This window comes from Felis catus, chromosome B3 (assembly GCF_018350175.1).
Source record: "Felis catus isolate Fca126 chromosome B3, F.catus_Fca126_mat1.0, whole genome shotgun sequence".
NCBI classification, from domain to species: domain Eukaryota; kingdom Metazoa; phylum Chordata; class Mammalia; order Carnivora; family Felidae; genus Felis; species Felis catus.
In genome coordinates, this window is record NC_058373.1 from 62,834,795 (window position 1) to 62,855,280 (window position 20,486).

The following is a 20,486-nucleotide window of genomic DNA, read 5'->3' on the forward strand; positions in this document are numbered from 1 at the left end:
CTTTTGGTCCTATCTGCAGAAAGCTGTGAGCCCAAGGTCACAGCCAAGGTCACGCCTTATCTGCACACAGGGTCCCCATGATTTAGGAGACCTTCAGCTCTCTGAGGGCCAGCTTTGGACTCCAGTTAGTACTCTCATAGACCGTGGGAGCTTGAAGTCCCATCAGTTGTTTTGCTTTACCTCTTCATTTTATGGATGAGTAAACTGAGGCCCAGAAAGGGGATGTAAGTTTCGTTGTGGGCTTTTTAAGTAGCTGAGTCAGTTGGAGGGGGGCCTCCCCTATCCATCTAGGTTTCCATTTGGAAATTGCAGTGCCCTTGCCCAGATTTGCAGGGAAGCTAAAGCTTGTCTATTTTTAATGCCAAATAACTGCCTCTTATCCTGTAAAACATGGCACTTCTGACCGCTCTATATTTGGATGGAGAGGTTTATTTTTGCTGGAGTGTGGTAGAAGCGGGGCCTGGTGCCACATCCGGATGTTATTGTACATTTCACGTGCTGGGTTATAGTCGAGCCTGTTAAGCAGCTCCTATGGGGAACACAGGGAATTAGTAGGTGATTGGTGATGGTAATGTCTTTCAAGTCATCTGCTGCTACTTTGGGTAAGGCTGCCCTCAGTTGTCCAGGCCGGAAACCTGAGAGCTCACCCTTATCCCCGCCTCTCCCTCCCTTTCTCCCACCGATCCCTCCAGAAGAAGTCCCAGGAGATGTTAAAGGCACAGGTGCCCAAGTTTGAACCCAGGCCCTGCTGCGTACCAGCTGAGTGGCATTGGGCAGGTCATAGTCTTTCTGTGCCTCAGTTTCCTCATCTGTAAAATGAGAATAGTACCGCATAAGGGTGTTGTGAGCATTAAACATGGGAATACATATAAGAGGCTTATGGAAGTGCTTGGTACATACTAAGTTTTCTATAAATGTTAGCTCTTAATATTATTGATAATATTATTCCTTTTATTATTATCTGTAGGCAGCTGATCAATAAGCTCTGAGCATTCTTGCTCAGAAAGGTCTCTGGCACCAATTTTCTTACTATCTCTGCCACATCGCCTTAATATATGTCTGTCTAGACAACTGCAGAGTTCCCTAACTAGTCTCTTTTCTGGTTGCATCCCTCCATCCTTCCGTGCTCCCAAGGGATCTTCCTTCCTTCCTTCCTTCCTTCCTTCCTTCCTTCCTTCCTTCCTTCCTTCCTTCCTTCTTTTGAAATTCAAGTTAGTTAACATGCAGTGCAATATTGTTTTCAGGAGAATTCAGTGATTCATCACTTACATGCAACACCCAGTGCTCATCGCAGCAAGTACCCTCCTTAATACCCTTCACCCATTCAGCCCTTCCCCCACCCCCACCCTCCTTCAACTGTTAGTTTGTTCTGTCTTTAAGAGTCTCCTGTGGCGGGGGGGGGGGGGGGGGGGGGGGAGGGGGGGGGGGCCTGGGTGGCTCAGTCGGTTAAGCGGCCAAGCGGCCGGCCGACTTCGGCTCAAGTCATGATCTCGCGGTCTGTGAGTTCTTCGAGCCCCGCGTCGGGCTCTGTGCTGACAGCCCAGAGCCTGGAGCCTGTTTCAGATTCTGTGTCTCCCTCTCTCTGGCCCTCCCCCATTCATGCTCTGTCTCTCTCTGTCTCAAAAATAAATAAACGTTAAAAAAAAAAAAAAAAAAAAAAAAAAAAAAGAGTCTCTTGTGGTTTGCCCAGGGGACCTTTCTGAAAGACAGACCCAGTCCCATTACCCCCTACTGGAAAACTTGCCCTACTGGATCAAGTTCCCTGGCCTGCCTCTCCAGCTACTCCCTTGTAATAGCAGTCTGTATTTGTATTCAGCGCAACCAACTATCCCGAAATTTAGCAGTGTTAACACCACAGGCATTTATAATTTCACGGTTTCTGTGAAATTATTCCCTCCTGTCAGGGATTCAGGAGTGCAGCCCGAGGTGGGGTGGCAGTGTGTTGAGAAGCTATTATTAAGGTGGGGATTCCTGAATCCTGTGGCACCCATTTAAATTTTTTTTAATGTTTTTTGTTTTGTTTTGTTTTGTTTTTTTGAGAGAGAGAGAGAGACAGAGTAGGAACAGGGGAAGGGCCAGAGAGACAGGGAGACCCAGAATCTGAAGCAGGCTCCAGGCTCTGAGCTGTCAGCACAGAGCCCGACACGGGGCTCGAACTCACAAGCCATGAGATCGTGACCCGAGACGAAGTCAGACGCTTAACCGACTGAGCCACCCAGGCGCCCCTTTGGGGCACCACTTAATTTACATGAAGTCCACTGTACAAGCCCTGGTGGAGGTGGGGAGAGCAAGAGAAATGGATGTAGTGATATAGGCCTCCAGATGGGTCTCCTGCCCTCTACTCAGTGAACACGTGCCTGGAGTGAGTGTGACATGGGCACGTGCATGACAGCCCTTTCCTGGCCTCATATCACACCAGCATCTTATCATACTCAAAGGTAAAATTTTCTGGTCCAGGATAGCCCCAAATGTCAATGGTTTCCTCCGTTGCTCAAACTGAGGCAGCAGAACTCGCTTCCAACCTGAAGGAAAAGCGGGCTGTCTGGAATTTCCCGAGAAATGATGTGTCTGCTTGTTGTCCTTCATGGCTGTCTGAATGGGTTTCCAAGGGCATTTTCTACTTTGTGTGATTTTTGCCTTTAGAACCAGTTCCTGTGGAAAATGAGACTCAATCGGACCATTCAACCCAGCCACCCTGCCCTCAATTCCCTACTTCCCAAGAGACTTTTTTGCCCACCTAACTGGACAGGCTCAATGTGGAATTAGAATTGCAATGGGAATTACCCTAAAGAGTAAGTGATGTATGTAGTGTCCTGTCTGCCTGCTGCTTTTGCTGTCGTTCAAAGGCCCCCGGTTCCATGCTACCTGCAGGTGGGTCTGTCACTAGCATATGAAGTAATGTCAAGTCCTACTCATGAGAGAAGACAAGGTCCGTTAAGTGACTCCACAGTACTGTCTGAGCCCCTCACCATGAGTGGGACCCCACTCCAAGCCCATGCACAGATTCAAAAGAAACAGGCCACGTGATCCCTGCCCTCAAAATTATGTCTTAGGGGCACCTGGGTGGCTCAGTCATGATCTCATGGTTCATGAGTTCGAGCCCCGCATCGGGCTCTGTGCTGACAGCTCAGAGCCTGCAGCCTCTTCAGATTCTGTGTCTTTCTCTCTTTCTCTGCCCCTCCCCTGCTCACACTCTGTCTCTCTCTGTCTCTCAAAAATAAATAAACATTAAACAAAATTTATTTAAGTAAAAAAAAAAATTATGTCTTAAAAGAAACCCAGTTGCTATGAAGCAATGGAAACACTACCTGACTAGGTTTAAGTAGACTGGATTTGTAAGCTGTTTCTGTCCGTAACTGCCTGAATTACTTTGGGCAAGGACATTCACCCCTCTGGTCCTTGGTGTCCTCATCTATAACTCGGGGTAGGCCCAGACTGTGTATCTATGACCCCTCCAGCATGTTACTCAGCAGTTTCTTTGTTGGATCTTGAACTCTTTTGAGATTCTGCTGAAACTATACAGGAATCTTCTCCTTGGGCGATGGCACAGAATATACGGACCCAAGAATTTAAGATTTCGGGAGATTTACCGAGTCTCTTTAGCTGTCACTTGGTCCCCGGGTTTAAGGACTATCGTTGCACTGCAAAGGAAAATCAAAGGAACAAGTACTGCAGAAGCCTAGAAACCAAATGAGCCCTTTCCTCATTCTGTTGCTGACTTTGCTCATAACACAAGAAGTCACCTCTACCTCATGTACCTTTCACCCTCGGGAGCATTGTGAAGGAGGGCAGGGCAGTTCCTGGAGGCACTCATATTTATTGTGCCGCATTCTTGGTTTCAGAGATGCACCCTTCTCCAACAGCACACTCGGAGACTAAAGCTGTGACAACGGGCTGGCCTTTTGGAGGCCACACCCCCAGCCCAGACAGGGTGTCCGTGGCCACCATTGTCTTTGCAACCCTTCTAGCTTATCCAGCTTGAAGGAGGGCAATGGGCCTGCGTGCCTTTCCATAAACTCAGGGAGGAAAGGGGCTTCTGACTCAGATGTTCATGCTGAATGAGCTGGTAGGAAGCAATCAGACGTTGAAGGTGAAGGAGAACATGGCCTGCGGCTGTGGGACACCCCGAAGCTGTCAAGGGCAAAGGCCTGAGAGCTCTCTATGCCCCAGATAAAAGGTTCTTGCTTTTCACCTGAGTGAGCCCAGGGTTCTGCTCAGTGATTCCATCTTTGAAGTGGTGAGGGTTCAGTGCCTGGTGGCAACCTCATTTCTAACACATCATTACATTTGCCAAGTGCCCTTGAGCATGGGGTATAAACTCCCTAGATACTGTACGTACACACACACACACACACACACACACACACACTCAAGTGGGCTGGGTACTGTTTTAAATTGCAACCACACAAAAACCCATTAGCCCCCAAATCTGATAGATGGCACCTTGGGCCAGCGAACCCCTTGCCTGAGCACTAGGGTTTGGTGTTACTTCAATATGCAGCTGCTTGTTGCCATTTCAGACACATCACTTCAGCGATTCTCTCCTTGAAACGTAGAGAAGAGCCGGTGGCATTTCATGGACTGGAGAAATGAAATCCACCTGGAAGACTGGATTTCATACCATTAGGACCGCCTTGTGCCACTGGCAATCACCGTTAGTTAACCTGTTAACACCGTCACCATTTTCTTGACTCCCAGTGGGCATTGGTATGTGAATGGCTCTGTGCATGTCTAGATAGATTGAAGGCTCCTGGTGGCAGGAACTGGTCTGTCTCATTCACCGCAATATCCTCACTGTCCAGCGAAGACCTTGACATTTGCAAGGTGGTCAGAGATCTTTGTGGAAGGAAGGAGAGTGGACTAACAACCGGAGGAATGAGCTGAGTACCACTGTGGTGTTCAACAAGATAGGCCATCCACCGCCATATTTATTTCTGAACTCCTCCTGAGGGGTCCCACGGGCCCAGGCTGTGGGTGGCAGAATCAGCTTTGTTTCCTTTTCCTCCCCCAGCCAAAGTCTGGAAGTCAGATTCTGCCGACCTTTTTTTTTTTTTTTCAATTTTTTAATGTTTATTCGTTTTTGAGAGAGAGAGAGACAAAGTGTGAGTGGGGGAGGGGCACAGAGAGAAGGAGACACAGAATCGGAAGCAGGCTCCAGGCTCTGAGCTGTCAGCACAGAGCCCAACGCGGGGCTCAAACCCACGAACTGTAAGATCATGACCTGAGCCGAAGTCGGATGCTAAACCGGGCCACCCAGGCGCCCCAGATTCAGCCGACTTTCAAGAAAATTGCCTTGCTCACTTCAGTAAGATTTGAAGCAGCAATTTCTGGGCCGGGGCAGGATAGGGGAAAGTGCACCCTGACCCTGTGCCAGGTGGGCCATGAGTAGTGTGGCACGGTGGACCAGGCAGGGGGCCACCTGCCTTGCTCAGTGTTGGCCTCGAGCAGAGCCCAAGCTCACTAAATGTCCGTGGGTCCCCAGCACCTTGGTGCCAATGATGCTGCCAATGGCTGCTGGTGCCTGAGGGTGCAGCCGGGGTGGACTGAGTCAGCAGCCTGCCAGTTTCCCTCTGGCAGTGCTCTGCCAGCCACAACCCTCCCCTTCCTGAAAAGGGGCCATGAGGGGGAGATGTGGTCTAGGCTGCCCTGGTTCTCTTCTCCCGCTCACCCCAGCCATCCAGGATGGGAAGGGGAGGGGCTTCGAGGGGCATGGGCACAGGAACAGCCTGCCTTGTTTAGATGTGAGGACTCCGGGGAAGTTCTATTGGGTAATCTATCAAAAAGGCCCCCTCGGACATTGCTCTTGCTTCCAGTGGCTTCGGCCTGTCTCATCCCAACAGGAGCATGGGTGTCCCTTTGCAAGCCACAGAAACTCCAGTTTCTGTTGAAGTTCTCTGTTCTACCACGAGGCAGGGACAGAAGCTCCCCTAGGAAGCCTCGGAGCCTGACACAAAGAGGGAGCCTCCCTCCAGTGGTCTCCTCTCAGACCCTTGAAACCTGTGTCAGCGCTCTTTCCCGCTCCCCCTGTGTGTAGCCTCAGGACTGCCAATCGCTCCCTCCCCGCACACAAAGACTTCTCTGTTTCTGGCCAGGCTGGAGTCACATGCTTTCACTCTTAACCCCAGAGCTTTAAAACTAAACACCCACCCTCTTTGGCCCCAGATGACCCTGTTTACGTCTGCTGAGCCAATGGCAAACAGCAACAGTAGTGAAAACTTCTGTCGGGAGAGACTTCTTGACTATTGGTGTGAGAGGACAAATCTTCACTTTGTATAACGTGAGGACTTTGAGAAGTTTTGGGAAATGACTTAGAGGAAAAAAAAACACAAGGAAGCCAGCAGCCTGCCCCAGCTCCTCTGTTTTCTAAAGCGTCTCTTCCCAGAGACCTCGGGGGCTCAGGATACAGCTCGAAATAAACAGAAAATGTGAGCAGAGTTTTCACGGCTGAGGGGAAAGACAGTCTAGATTTTCTTTTTGCGATCCTACTTTGTTTAACCCTTAAGAAGGATATTTGTATGAAGGATATTCTCTTTGCTCCATATCACCAAAGATACGAAAGAAAGATTCCCTTCCTTGGTTTAGGGGAGTAACCTGTGAAACTATGGAGGCTTCTGGAGAGGAGGTCTGGATTGATCCATTTCAAAGTTGTGGGTCAGAAGCACTTGCATTTCTGTTTTCCCCCTAGAGATTCCTTTCTTTCAGTCTATGCGGTAGCCCATGTTAGCTGCGAAGGAAGTCAAGTTTCCTTTGATTGTTCTTACTCTGATCAAAGTGGTAGAAGCTGAAGGGAAAATACCAGTGCCCGAGAGTGCTGGTTAACATTGGAGACTCCAGATTAGGTGGTGGAGGGGGGTGGAGCCAAGCAAGCCCGGTCCGTGTCCTTGGGGGTGGGGGAGGGGTGTCAGTGAAATTCTCTCGGCAGGAATGGCAAATAAATTTCATTCACAGTGATGATACTGAGAAAGTGGCAGCCAGCTGTGTTAAGAAGGATTCTCATGCTAGTCTAGGCTTAGCAGAAAAGAGAGCCATGACCAATAAGCCATGTCTGCCGGGCACAGGGAGGAGGAAATGACAGCACGTATTTGCTATCCCCGACCTTCCTGACGCGCTCTCAGAAAGTTACATTATTGTACATATGCAAAGATAAGTAGCAAAACGGACAGGACGAAATGGTGGACAGTTACAGAGAAGGGGTAACTATGGCAGAGACAGGGGTGATCAGGAAACACTGTATTGAGTCCTGCATGTTAGGGGGGCCCATGACAATGAAATATGAATAAGCTGTGAAATATAAGCAAAAATGATGTGCCCCACCTCCAAGCTGGGGCAGAAAATGCCCTCGTGCCATTCTTCATTCTCTCTTCCACGTCCAGCGATCTTGTTCCAAATAGTTTAGCTATAACATGGTGCAACCTGTCACCCCGGGACTATGTGGAGTGGAGTCCCTAGCCCACTTGGGGGCTTGGAATGAAGTATAAGACAGAAATAAACTTCTCTGTTGTCCATTGGAATTTCTGAGTTACTTAGTTACTGCAATATACCCTGCCCTATCCTGGCTAACGTAGTTACCAGTGAGAACAATTTTCTCTTTTCTTTTTCTTTTTTCAATGTCTTCCCATACTGGAGATCACTATTTACAAAAATGAATAAAATGAGGGGCGCCTGGGTGGCTCAGTAGGTTAAGCATCAGACTCTTGATTTCAGCTCAGGCCATGATCTCCAGGTGGGCACGGCGCAGGGCATGGAACCTGCTTAAGATTCTCTCTCCCTCGCCCTCTGCCCCTCCCCTCCTTGCGCTCATGCGGATACTCCCCCCACCTCTCTCTCTCTCTCTCTCTCAAAAACAAAAAAAAAATTGAAATTAAATGAAAGAAACTTGATGGGGCGCCTGGGTGGCTCAGTCGGTTAAACATCCAACTTTGGCTCAGGGCATGATCTAGCAGTTTGTGAGTTCAAGCCTCACGTCGGACTCTGTGCTGACAGCTCAGAGCCAGGAGCCTGCTTTGGATTCAGTGTCTCTCCTTCTCTCTGCCCCTCCCATGCTCATGCTCTGTGTCTCTCTGTCTCTCAATAAGAAACATTAAAAAAAATTTTTTTTTAAGTGAAAGAACGTTGAAAGTCAACTCTGGTATATGTGAGAGTCGCCATTCCAAACGTTACCATTTTTGAGGTGGAGAGTCTAATCTGCGAACTAGTGAAAGTGTATGAGAAAGTAATTTGAAAATATACGCAAAATACAAATATAGTATGTATGTATGTATGTATGTATGTATGTATGTATTTAAGAGAGTAAGAGGGGCAGAGGCAGAGAGAATCTTAAGCAGGATCTTAAGATCCCATGACCTGAGCCAAAATCAAGAGCCAGGTATTTAACCGACTGAGCCACCCAGGCGCCCCCCAATATAACATTTTTTAAACCTAACTTCTAGTACTAGTACTTACTCTCCCAGTATTACCATCACTGCCTGGGGCCACACAGGATGGTGAGAAGGATCACTTATGAAAAGGAAAAGAAAAGGCTTCAGATTTATGAAAATACTAACATTAGGGTACTCGGGCTGGAGAAACCTAGATAGAAAAGGTGAAAGAGACTGTGGCAACTTAATCAAACGTCAAAGGATTTCTTAGGAAACAATGCTGATTATCCCTAATCACAATTAACAAAGTATTGCCATGCCAGGATCTATTCACCAACCTCTGCCAAAATGTTTGTACAGATGGTTCGGTTCATACACGTGTTAAACACAGGGCTTGTTGATCAGTTTTTTGACTGTCTTCTCTGCTGCTCTTCCTCATTCCCACCACAACAATTAATATTTGCACTACTGTGCAAGTGCCTGGTTTATTTTCACTCTGCTGCCGGCCGCTTTCCATCCCCATACTTCAGAAGCCTGTGCGGCACTCACTGTGATTCTAACCAACTATGGTTTTGGTTATTGTTCTTTGGCTCTATAAATCTTTGCATCTCTGATGCTTTTTTTAGGAAACGTTCTTTTTTCTTTTCTTTCTTTAAGTAGGTTTCATGCCCAGCAGGGAGCCCAGTGTGGGGCTCAAACTCACAACCCTGAGATCAAGACCTGAGACGAGATCGAGAGTCAAATGCTCAACCGACTGAGCCCTCCAGCAATGCCAGGAAACTTTCTTATAAGTGCAATTTCTGGGAGATGGAAGGAATGCTAACTGCTATATTAGATAAGCCCCCAAATCTCAAAGGTTTAACATAAAAAAGTTTCTTTCTCACTTGCACAGCCGTCTAGTGTGGATGTTTGGTGGGTGGCTTTCACCGTGGTGATTCAGGGATCCAGGTTCCTTCCAGTTTGTCACTTGGTCCACTTCAGCACATACCTTCAGAGCCATTACAGATGGGGAAAAAGAGGGTGGGTCGAGAAGGAACACCTGCTTCTTAGCCACGTCTATTTGGAAGTGATACGTGCCACCTCCGTCATTTCCATTAGTGAGTACTAGTCACATGGTCCCACCCTTACTGCAAGGGGAACTGGGGAATATAGTCCCTGCCTGGGGGTGGGCACTTCCCAGCATCACCTGCACCCTAAGGAAGGGCGCGTAATTGGCGCACAGCTAACCAACCATCTGTGGCTACAAACAGTATTCCGAGTCCATCTGCCTTAATTCTGCAGGGAAAATCCCAGGTACTGTTGGGTCACATGATTGACTAAGGTGGTTAAAATTTCACCACTTACCTGATTCCCTTCCTTCTCTTATCACTAGGCCCGGAGTTAATCACTTTGATTCTGATGGTGTGATTTTCCTGCCCTGGGTATATCTTTCCCCTTTCACTTTTATCCAGCATCTTGACAATCTTTCTTAGTGGAAATTTCCACCCTCACTCCTCTTCCCTTTTAAGGGGCAAGACGTAATTTTTGCTGACTGCCCTCATTTGCAGCTCTGGCCTTCTCCTGCCTCAGGGTGCCTTCCCCCTTTCTCCAGAGCCTCAACATACATCCCTCTGCCATTTGAGCCTTCTCCAAGGTCCTCCCTGGAAACCAGCCCTCTCTAATCTTTTTGGGATTTCAATTTTCAGAGCGTGTTCCTGCTCGCTCTGGGCTTACTGTTCACCTTGTCTCCTGACCTGCTCACAGTCTTACCTACTTAGTCCTGTCCCCAGATTCAGGGACGGTGCCCAGTTTGTCTCTAGATGGCTTCAGTGCTGACCTTCAAAGGAAGACTTGAAGCTCTGGGCTTATCCTTGGGCCCGGCAGGCTGTTCTGCAGTGAGTGGTTGTATCTGGCATGGCACCTCTCCCTCCCAGGTCCTGTGGACTCATTGTAATCGGGAGGAAAGGGGGAGAACAGGGACACAGGAGTGACATGAACTGTGTATACTTTCCTGAGCACTGCACTAGGTTTTCTGGGGCAGTTAGAATTGACCAAGTACAGTGCTGAGCGACCCTAACGCCTTGGGAGAACTGGAAAACTCCCGATCTGGGCCAGAAGTGACTGCCGCACATTCTCAGCTCAAAGGCTTCTTCCGAGAGCCCTGGGATCCAATAAGGAATAGCCTCAGCCGCTAAGCTTCATCCACAGGAAGGTAGCAGGTGCAGCAAATTCCGCTTTGTCACCGGCCCCTAGGAAGTGTTGCCCAGAAGCAAGTTGTGAACAATCCATCACCTTCTTTCAGAATTGGTGACTGCAGGTGTTCTAATGAGAGGTACTAATGTTCCTCTAGTCCCTCTCTTTCTGAGCTTCGCCTTCCAAAAAGCCGCTGAGAGTCTAACTTCACCCAGGGCGTTGGCGAAGAGATCCCACAGCCAGGGTTGGCTGACTTCTGACCTGCCTTGTATTTCAGATGTTCCCCCCACCTGCTCTTAGGATAATCCTCACGAACAGACTTTTCTTGGTGGGGGGAGGGAGGAGGAAAGACATCAATTTCCTCGAGAGAGGTGGAGCAGGGGAGCAGCCGAGAGAAAGCTTCTCTGTCTGGAAAGGAAGCCAGAAAGGAAGACAGAGTCTCTTTGAACTTCTCCCACCAAGCTGACAGGAAAATTGCAAAAACACCATCAGACTGGATCAGGATGCAAGGGAGCAACCAGGAAGGCATGGCTGCTTTGAAGGTTCCCCGCTCTGCGTGAGGCATAGCTTCTGGAGGGGAACACCAGCTGTAGCGAGGCACAAACCTGGCTGCGTAGACAGACCCCACACTGGAAACGGGCTCCGTGTTGTTGTAGTGTTCCCGATGGGTCACCAGAGCCAGAGCAAAAGAGGGCGTAAGAAGTCGATGCTGACCAGCTCCCCTGGGGATGGGGGAGGATCAGGCAAGGACCAGATGAGGAACGCAGGGGCCTACAGAGAGGAGAGGGAGTTAAGCAAGGACAAGGGCCATCCTGGATCCTGGAGAGACTGTGCCAGTGAGTCCCAGTAATGGCCTAGAGGGACCAGGACCAGGACGGTCAGCATTGGCCTCAAGTAGGGGGATTGGTGGGGTGTGGGTGGAACCCTCTAAGTCACTTGTGGGGCACAGCACAAGATGAAAATGGGGTATCCTTGTTCAAAAATTATGATGAATTTATTGTTTTTAAACCTGTTTCAGGGGCGCCTGGGTGGCTCAGTTGGTTAAGCGGCCGACTTCGGCTCAGGTCACGATCTCACGGTTCCCGAGTTCGAGCCCCACGTCGGGCTCTGTGCTGACAGCTCAGAGCCTGGAGCCTGTTTCAGATTCTGTGTCTCCCTCTCTCTCTCTGACCCTCCCCCGTTCATGCTCTGTCTCTCTCTGTCTCAAAAAGAAATAAACGTTAAAAAAAAAAAATTAAAAAAAAAATAAATAAAATAAAACTGTTTCATTTATTTTTGAGAGAGCACGAACAGGGGAGAGGCAGAGAGAGAGGGACAGAGGATCTGAAGCGGGCTCTGCACTGACAGCAGACAGCCCGATGTGGGGCTTGAACTCACGAATCGAGAGATCATGACCTGAGCCGAAGTCGGACACTCAGTCGACTGAGCCACCCAGACACCCAAAATTATGACAAATTTAAAGATGGCAACAGCAGATATTAAGCTGAGTGCAGGGCCATGTGCGGCTGGCTCAGGTCACATGCCCACGAGGCCAGCCCGGGGTGTGAGGTACCCAGGGTGGAAGGGCTGTAAGCTCCTGTGTAAACAGACGTCACAAGGATGAGTCCAGGCTGTAGAAGTGAAGGCCAGTAGTGAGGGAGGCGGTGCGGGGTGGGGTGGGGGTGGGGGGGAATCAAACTCCCAGAGGAGTCTTTGGTTTTAAAAAATATGAGAAAAAATAAAGACTCTCCATTAACAACACGTTTTTAACTGTTTAACAGGCCTTCACATCTCTAAAACCATATAACAAAGGTGACAATTTTATGAGCCAAGTTATGCATAGCACATTTTATGTTCCTAAACGACCTAAGTGATTTTTGTAGGTCCTCAAAGGACACTAAAAAAGTAAGTGTAGCGGAGGAAAAGAGAATTGTACGTATTTCGATTTCTCCATCAAATAGCCATATTTCTTTAATAGAAAAGTCATTCCTCACCCCCCTTCCTCCTTTTGTCCAAAACATCCCGACGTTTCTCCTCCCTAGTCCAGACCTGTTTTGTCTGTGACGTGTCACTGTGTCGTCTGCCACGGTTCGGAGGCCACGACTCGCCAGTGTGGTTGGAGCTGGTGTCACTTGGGGGGCCACGTATTCTCCCCACCCTCAGGTGCTCCGTCCTTCCATATAGCAAACTCCCTCCGAGACCAGAGCTCACGGAAAAGGGAAAGATCCGGGCCTGGAACTTGAGGAGGGAGCCGGGGAAACAGGACTAGAGGTGGCGTGACAGAAAGCTGCTGGTCTTCCGCTCTCAGGGGTCTGTTTCACCTTCCCTCCCTGGGTAAGGAGGCCGGGTTGGGGGGCGGGGGTCGTACCTGCCTCCCCATCTGGGATGCCCCCCTCCACCTGCAGCTCTCCAGCCATGGCCTCAGGGAGCAGGGGCTGTCACCCTGGGCATGTGGCCGCGTGTTTTCTCTTCTCACTGGGACTTCTCAGAGGAGTGACGTACTGACCATCCCCTAATATTTGGAGACTCTGCCCAGCGGAAGGAGCTGTGTCCCCTGCTGTCAGGCCAAATCAGCAAAAACTTTGCCCAGCAAGACTGTGAGACCTTGGATCTTCTCAGAGTAGGATGAGGGGTCAACTTGAGAAGACGCGAGCGCTGTTCTGTGAAGACTCTATACTTCATCGCCCAGGGGAGAGTGTCCAAGGAGATGCTGGGAGCTTGAAGTAAACTTTAAAAAGCAAAGAATTTCCTTTCTCCCCAGCCAAGCCCTGCTTCGAACTGCAACATGAAGAGCTTCATAGCAGAGGGACTTGGGAGAGCTCTCAGGTTGGTTCCCCTGACACTCCCTCCCACTCCCTCTTCAGGGTGGGGTTGCTGAGGTGGAGCGGAGCCAGTGGCCCTGAGGAGTTCCTGAGGGACAGGAAAAGAAAGGCCCACTGGGGACTCAATCTGAAGGCCAGAAATGAGGCCTGCCTCACCTGCTCTTCCTGCTGACAGACACCAACCCAACCGAGCTTAGCTACGCCCCTCATTCCTTGCCACTCCCCCCCACCCCCACTGTCACCCTCCCCTCCCCCCCTTCCCCCCCCCCCCAATCTGTGAGGCCACATAGCAACCTGGAACAGGAAGAGGCCCTATCAGGGACAGTCCCCTGGGGAGGACCAAAGGTCAGGGCTGAGGGTCTGGGGGCCCAAGGGGCAGCCCTTCCCCACCAGCGGTGCCGGCAGCCAGCAGGAGCGGGGCCAGCGGGTGGCAGCGGCCCCAGGGGCAGGCCTCATGCCCTCATGGCCAGGGTGACTGAATCTGCCAGCTGTGGGGCCCGCCCGTGCCAAGTCTGCCCTGGCTCCGTCTAGTCGTAATCGATGCTGGCGCCAGGCCAGGCCCCCTGCCAGCTCCGGTCACACTCGGCTAACGCGAGAGGCCCAGCCCATTAACTCCTCGCCAAGGCCCATTGTCTGGGTCCCTGCCCGGTGGTTTATTTACGTGGTTTATTTACTCCCAGGGCTGGACGGCTGGGGTTGGGAGAAGGGGAGGGCAGGGGGGAGTGGGGCTGGAGGCCGCTGGCGGGGAGGGGCCAGCCATGGAGCCCAGTGGGCCTGGTGGACAGGACGGCGGCATCCAGAGCCCCAGGGCAGGTCACACTGAGGAGGGTGGTTTTTTGGTGTGTGTGTGTTTTTTTTTTTTTTTTAAGCCACATCAAAGATTCCCTGTAAAGGCAGAGACGGACAGATGCTTTAGACAACTGGATGGATCCTTAACTCCCAGACAGTGGCCTTCCAATCCTCTCAAAGAAGTTCTAACATTATATACCCTCTTGTATTAAGTTGTCATCTGAACTTTTTCATCACAAGTTTAAATAGTTCCAAAGGATATGATTTCTAGTATTTTATAAGCATTGTTTTCTTTCACTTTCTATGTGCCTTTATTTGACTGTATATCCTATGTGACAGTCATTATGAAAATTTAAAGACAAATGAATATTGATATTTTTATTTTATTTTATTTCATTTCATTTCATTTCATTTCATTTTTTAGAGAGGGAGAGAGAGAGCATGTGTGAGTGGGGAAGAGGGGCAGAGAATCTTAAGCAGGCTCCCGGCCAAGCAAGGCTCAATCCCACGACTCTGGGATCGTGACCTGAGCCGAAGTGAGAGTCAGATGCTCAACTGATTGAGCCACCCAGGCACCCGAAACATAGAAATTAAATTTTTATTGGAAATACCTCTCTTAATGAGATGGCAGGGGTAGGTTTTTTTCCTAGTTAATGTGTGTATATGTGGACGACGATTCCTTATTGCTGGACTGAAGGTTCAGCATCTGTTTCATTCCAGTGATAGATTTAAACACTGAGCAACATTGTTCACATAAACAAATATGTAATAGAAACCAATGAGTTTTGGGGCGCCTGGGTGGCGCAGTCGGTTAAGCGTTCGACTTCAGCCAGGTCACGATCTCACGGTCCGTGAGTTCAAGCCCCGCGTCAGGCTCTGGGCTGATGGCTCAGAGCCTGGAGCCTGTTTCCGATTCTGTGTCTCCCTCTCTCTCTGCCCCTCCCCCGTTCATGCTCTGTCTCTCTCTGTCCCCAAAAATAAATAAACGTTGAAAAAAAAAAAAAGAAACCAATGAGTTTTGTTACAGGGTGTCATTTAATTCTTTGAACTTCCAAATTGTATGCCTCATCTTACTATCACATTGTTTTTAATGATCTGCTGACAACTTGATTAGCATCTCCTTCCCTTTCCTTGAAAGCAAAGATTTGGAAGCCACTTGACTTGCAAAAAGACTTGTTACCCCATCCTTGGAGTCCTTCAAGTTCTCATACCTGCTCCACGACGCCGTGTTCCCAGGGGGGTCACATGAGTGAGAGGTGCAGCTTCCTCTGGTAAAGCCCTGTTTCCTCTCGGTGTGAAAGAGGATGTCTGGTGTTAGGTGCCTTTTTAGGAAGATCACTTTTTTAGGAAAAAGCATAGAAAAACGGAGAATCAGAAAAGGGATTCTCTTCAAGCTGTCTTGAGTCACAACTCCTGGGATACAACACCCCAACTTTATGACTAAGACTGAAAGTTGACTTGAGGACCAGAACTTACACTTTGATTCCTCTGCTAGGAGTGAGCTCAAAACCCAATAGGATTTAAATACACAGATCCCTGTGGTCACTGCTCCAGTTTTTCATGGCCCTCAGACTGTCCTTCGCAGAGCTAATTGCCCTTTAGTCCGACCTTTCTCAGGTTCATTCCTGCAACCTGCTATTTATCATTGCCCTTTATGGAAAGTCCCCCGAACTAAAGGGAGGAAAGCAGCTGGAGGCTGGGAGAGACCTTGTTCATCTGAGTTAGAAACATTCATCTATCTCAGGATCCTAGAGAGGTAGTTTCCAACCAAATGGCAAAATATTGAGAGGCATCACCCCCATAATATTTGTATATTTATAAATCATACACATGTACTACCGTCAACCCATATATTGTGTAGATTAAGCTTTATTTGAGATTTTTGCAAACATGAAGTTTATTTTATTCCCTACTCCCCATGGATTGTCTCAGGAACCTTCTTGGTAACCCGGTGCTTAAGAGCTTTCACTCAGGTTTGCTCTCAAAGCCCCAGGGGAACGTGTGGGGGAAGGGTAGGAGACAGCACTGGAACCTTTGCTCTGGCTCTCTCCAAAGCATGAAGCTCCAATATCCTCCAGCCAGTATTTACCAAGATTATGTGCCAGGCACTGTGCTCGGTTCTGAGAATACACAATGATACAATCTCTTGTTGCACCATAGCTCAGACATAGTGAATTCTCCTGAACTATACACTTAAGAATGGTAAAGATGGAAAATTTTACGTTATGTGGTTTTTTTCCACACACACAAAAGACACAGTCTCTGCCCTTAAAGAGATTACAGAGTAGTGAGGGAAATGGAATTCACTCACTTGTCTATCTGGCAACTTTCAATTCATGGAGTGCCTGCCAATCATGTTCTAGGCCCCGTGTAGGTGCTGGGGAGAAGCCTGTAAGCAAAATCAGACACAGTTAATGTCTTATGGAGCTGACAGTCCATGGCCTGGCAGGAATGTGCACCCACACTGCCCCAAACTAACTACTAGCCACACTTGGCTGTTTAAATGAATTAAAATAAAATAAAAGATAAAATTCAAACCCCCATCTCACTAGTCAAATTTCAAGTTCTTGACAGCTGTAGCCAGCTAAGTGCTACAACATTGGCCAGCATAGAGAACATTTCCAGCATTGCAGACAGCCTTAAAGCACTGAGCATTGGTCACTACAACAGACGGGGTGCACCAGCTGATCAGGTGGGGCCCCTGTCAGTCTCTCCAGTGCCTTCGTGGCCATTTGTAAAAGCTGTTCATTCTGGGCTGCTGCAGCGCCATGTCAGGAATGAGACCTGTGGAGCAAAATGTGGTCCTGGGCCTGAGAGAGGTCAGAGTCTCGAGAACAGGGAAATGGAAATTACCATGTGGTCACCAGGTCCCCAGAGGTAAAAGACTTGGGAACTCCGAGTTGTGGTCTAATCTCCAATCCCACCAATATACCAGGCATCCTTGCTCATGCTGTTTTCTCAGCCTCTCCCCCATCTCTACACCAAGGAAATTCCCTTTAAGGTCCCAGGTAAAACACCACCTCCAGGCTCTCCAAAGCCTTTCTTGAGCCCTTTACGGGGACTAATTAGCATTTCTTGAGCACATACCACATTTGTGTGACAGGTGGGCACAGGGGGGCAGAGTCTGGTTGTGTGGCCACCAGATGAAGCCGGAGCCCCTAGACTTTCAGTGTGGTGGTTTTAAGTCCCCGAACCACATGACTGGCCATGGTAGCCTCACCATCAGCAGCACACATTTGTTAGGCAACAGAAGGCTCTGGCCCCAGGACATCGCCTCTCCTAACCGGCGACTTGTCCTAACTGTGCCTGACACATCTTTGCCCTCACCTCCTGCCTCACGTCACACATAAAAGACACGAGATTCATGGAAGGAGTCCACCCTTCCATGCCTCAGCTATCCAACCTGAGAAATGGTGAGGCTAAGCCTCACTAGAAGTCTCCAGAGATTCTCTGAAGAGGCTGGAATGTAAATAGCCACTTACCCAGCTTAATTCTCACAGAAGACAGAGACACGGGCAGGTCTCACTCTTCCAGGCATCCAAAAATCCACCTCTTTGTCTTCTTCTTCTTTTTTTTTTTTTTTTTTAATTTTTAATGTTTATTTACTTTTGAGAGAGAGAGAGACAGAATGTGATCAGGGGAGGGGCAAAGAGAGAGACACAGAATCTGAAAGAGGCTCCAGGCTCTGAGCTGTCAGCACAGAGCCTGACGTGGAGCTTAAACTCACAAACTGTGAGATCATGATCTGAACCACCCAGGTGCTCCGAAAATCTGCCTCTTCTGGGTGAGTTTCAGGAGGGGGAATACTGCTGCCTGAGTTCTGGAGTGATGGAGATGTATCTCAGCAAAACGCTTCCTGCAAGCATCTGGCCAGCTGCCTCCCCAAACCTGCAAAACCTTCCTGGAGTTAGACTACAATTTCTTCTCTTGTTTTTACAGTTGGGGCCTCATGTAGGGCAGCCTCAAGACTTGTCCTGGCGATGATGCTGGGGTTGATATGGTCCAGTGAGAAGAGAATCGACTCTGGAGTTGGGCCTGGATTCCATTCCTGATTCTGCTGCCAGTCAGCCCAGTGACCCTGGGCAAAGAACTCAACCCCTCTGAGCCCATTTTTCCATATTTGCAAAATGGACAGTAGTCCCTGCTTCACAGGCTGTGGAGGGACCTGAAAGGACAATAAATCTCTAGCGTATGGTTTGGAAGTTAAGATCCTGGCTCTGTCACTTACTGGCTGTGGGACTTGAGGCAAGTTACCTAGATGTTCTGTGCCTCTATTGCCTTTTCTCTAAAGGGGGACCGTAGTAGGGACTAATTTAGAGGGTTATTGTGAGGATTACTTAATGTCTGACTCAAGGTGAGTGCTCAGTGAATGTAGCCATTTATCACCTCATGTTTCCAACAAATGAGGTAAGCAAGGTGGTGATTATTACCCTTCCCAGTGGATAAGAGAGGATCACACACATCTGTTTGTGACAACTAGATGAGAATCTGACTCCCCCAGGAGTCCAGGCTTCAAATCAAGCCCCTGGCGAGGACCTTGTGCTGGCTGTTTCCCTGGGCTGGGCCTCAGGCTCACAGAGCTGCTAGATTGTGAACAGCTCATCCCTGAGCCATGGTTGCTGGCTTCGTTCCCTTTTAGAGGGCCTGGGGAGGCTCTCCATGTCAGTCTGTGGCTTTGTCACTTGTCCCTGCTACAGTCTTCCCCACTGCCTGTGGGAAGTTTCCTCTCCTTACTCATGCCTGAGGTTCACTTCAATGCCCAAGGGAGGCCCATGCCTAACCCCCTTGGTTGCTTGGGATTAGAGTGGCATGGGACAGTGCAGTGAGCATTTTGGAGCCAGGGAGGAAGAGAAGAGGAGGAGGAGGAGGAGGAGGTGGAGGAGGTGGAGGAGGGCAGGACTTGGCTCTGCATCTCAGCTATCCTGACAGCAGGAGTGTGGTGAATATAAAGTGAGGGGCCCAGGAAGAATTAAGCCTTGGCTAAGTGGTGGGGAGGCTGAGACAGGAGGTCAGGGAGAGAAGGAGAGAAAGACCAAGATTTTCACAGGTGCGATGGACCTTCTTCCCTTTCCATCTCATAGATAAGGAAAATGATGTCCATTTTGCCCACAGTTACAATAATTTAGCCTCTTGAGTGCCCACTTAGCTTTCCTTCCAGTACCCAGTGCCCACTCACCTCCCATTCCGAACAGTTGGTATCTGGCAGGACTTCTTCTTCCCTGAACCAACGTGGCTGCCTCACTACCACCCAAGGGCCCAGCCTGGAGGAGGAGACTAGGATGAGACCTGTTCTCCCCACCTCCCCTTGAAAGACCATCAGGATAATCCCCTCATGCCTTGCAGTTCTTGTGTCCCTGGTCACCACCAGAAGCCTTAAAATCTTGGTGACCCTCATCCTCCAGACTTTCACTCCCATATAACTCTGTAATCCCCTGATCTGATCCTATCCCCCCCATAACTGCTTCCTAGAACCCATAGCTTGCTATCAGCAAAATTTCCTCATAGGGGCGACTGAGTGGCTCAGTCAGTTAAGCATCCAACTTCAGCTCAGGTCATAATCTCACGGTTCATGGGTTCGAGCCCCGCGTCGGGCTCTGGGCTGACGGCTCGGAGCCTGGAGCCTGCTTCCGATTCTGTGTCTCCCGCTCTCTCTGCCCCTCCCCCACTCATGCTCTGTCTCTCAAAAATAAATAAATGTTAAAAAAAAATTTTTTTTTAAACAAACATTAAAAAAAATCTCCCCATATACTCAACCTTCTTTCTGAAAATTCTTTCACCTTCTTGCTCTAATGGAAACCTCCCTGATCTGCAAAACAAAACTTCCTGGCAGCCACCTCTTTTTGTGTCTATTTCTTCTCCCACATCCCTCATACCAGTGTGAGGGATACCTCATCCCTCATCCCTCATCCCTCATACACCTCTAGAGGTGGGGAGTTGTCCTCCTTGCTCCTGATGGCTATTTTTAGGACTTTTCTCCTTCTTCCTCCCACTTTTAAAACTCCATCTTTGGGGCACCTGGGTGGCTCAGTTGGTTAAGTGTCCAACTCTTGATTCAGCTCGGGTCATGATCCCAAGGTCCTGGTATCGAGCCCTGTGTTGGGCTCTGCACTAAGCGTAGAATCTGCTTGGGATTCTCTCTCTCTCTTCCTCTCTCTCTCTCTCTCTCTCTCCCTCTGCCCCTCCTTACCTCACGTGTGCTCGCTCTCTCTCTTTCAAGTAAAAAAAATAATAAATGAATGAATAAATAAAACTCCATCTACTGGAGCACCTGGGTGGCTCAGTCAGTTAAGCATCAGACTTCGGCTCAGGTCATGGTCTCGCGGTTTGTGGGTTTGAGCCCCGCATCGGGCTCTGTGCTGACAGCTCA

The 20,486-nt window shown here is 49.2% G+C and overlaps 2 long non-coding RNA genes across 2 annotated transcripts; one reads left to right on the plus strand and one right to left on the minus strand.

Moving 5' to 3' along the window:
- Positions 1-409: 409 nt before the first annotated feature.
- Positions 410-9,446, minus strand: LOC109500714. Its single transcript, XR_002158432.2, has 3 exons — positions 9,242-9,446; positions 757-809; positions 410-529 (listed from the first exon to the last, which is right to left on the minus strand). It is a non-coding gene; the product is annotated as an uncharacterized LOC109500714 (long non-coding RNA).
- A 2,789-nt stretch (positions 9,447-12,235) lies between these two features.
- On the plus strand, positions 12,236-18,326 carry LOC102901836. Its single transcript, XR_440524.4, has 2 exons — positions 12,236-13,334; positions 18,059-18,326. It is a non-coding gene; the product is annotated as an uncharacterized LOC102901836 (long non-coding RNA).
- The last annotated feature ends 2,160 nt before the right edge of the window (positions 18,327-20,486 follow it).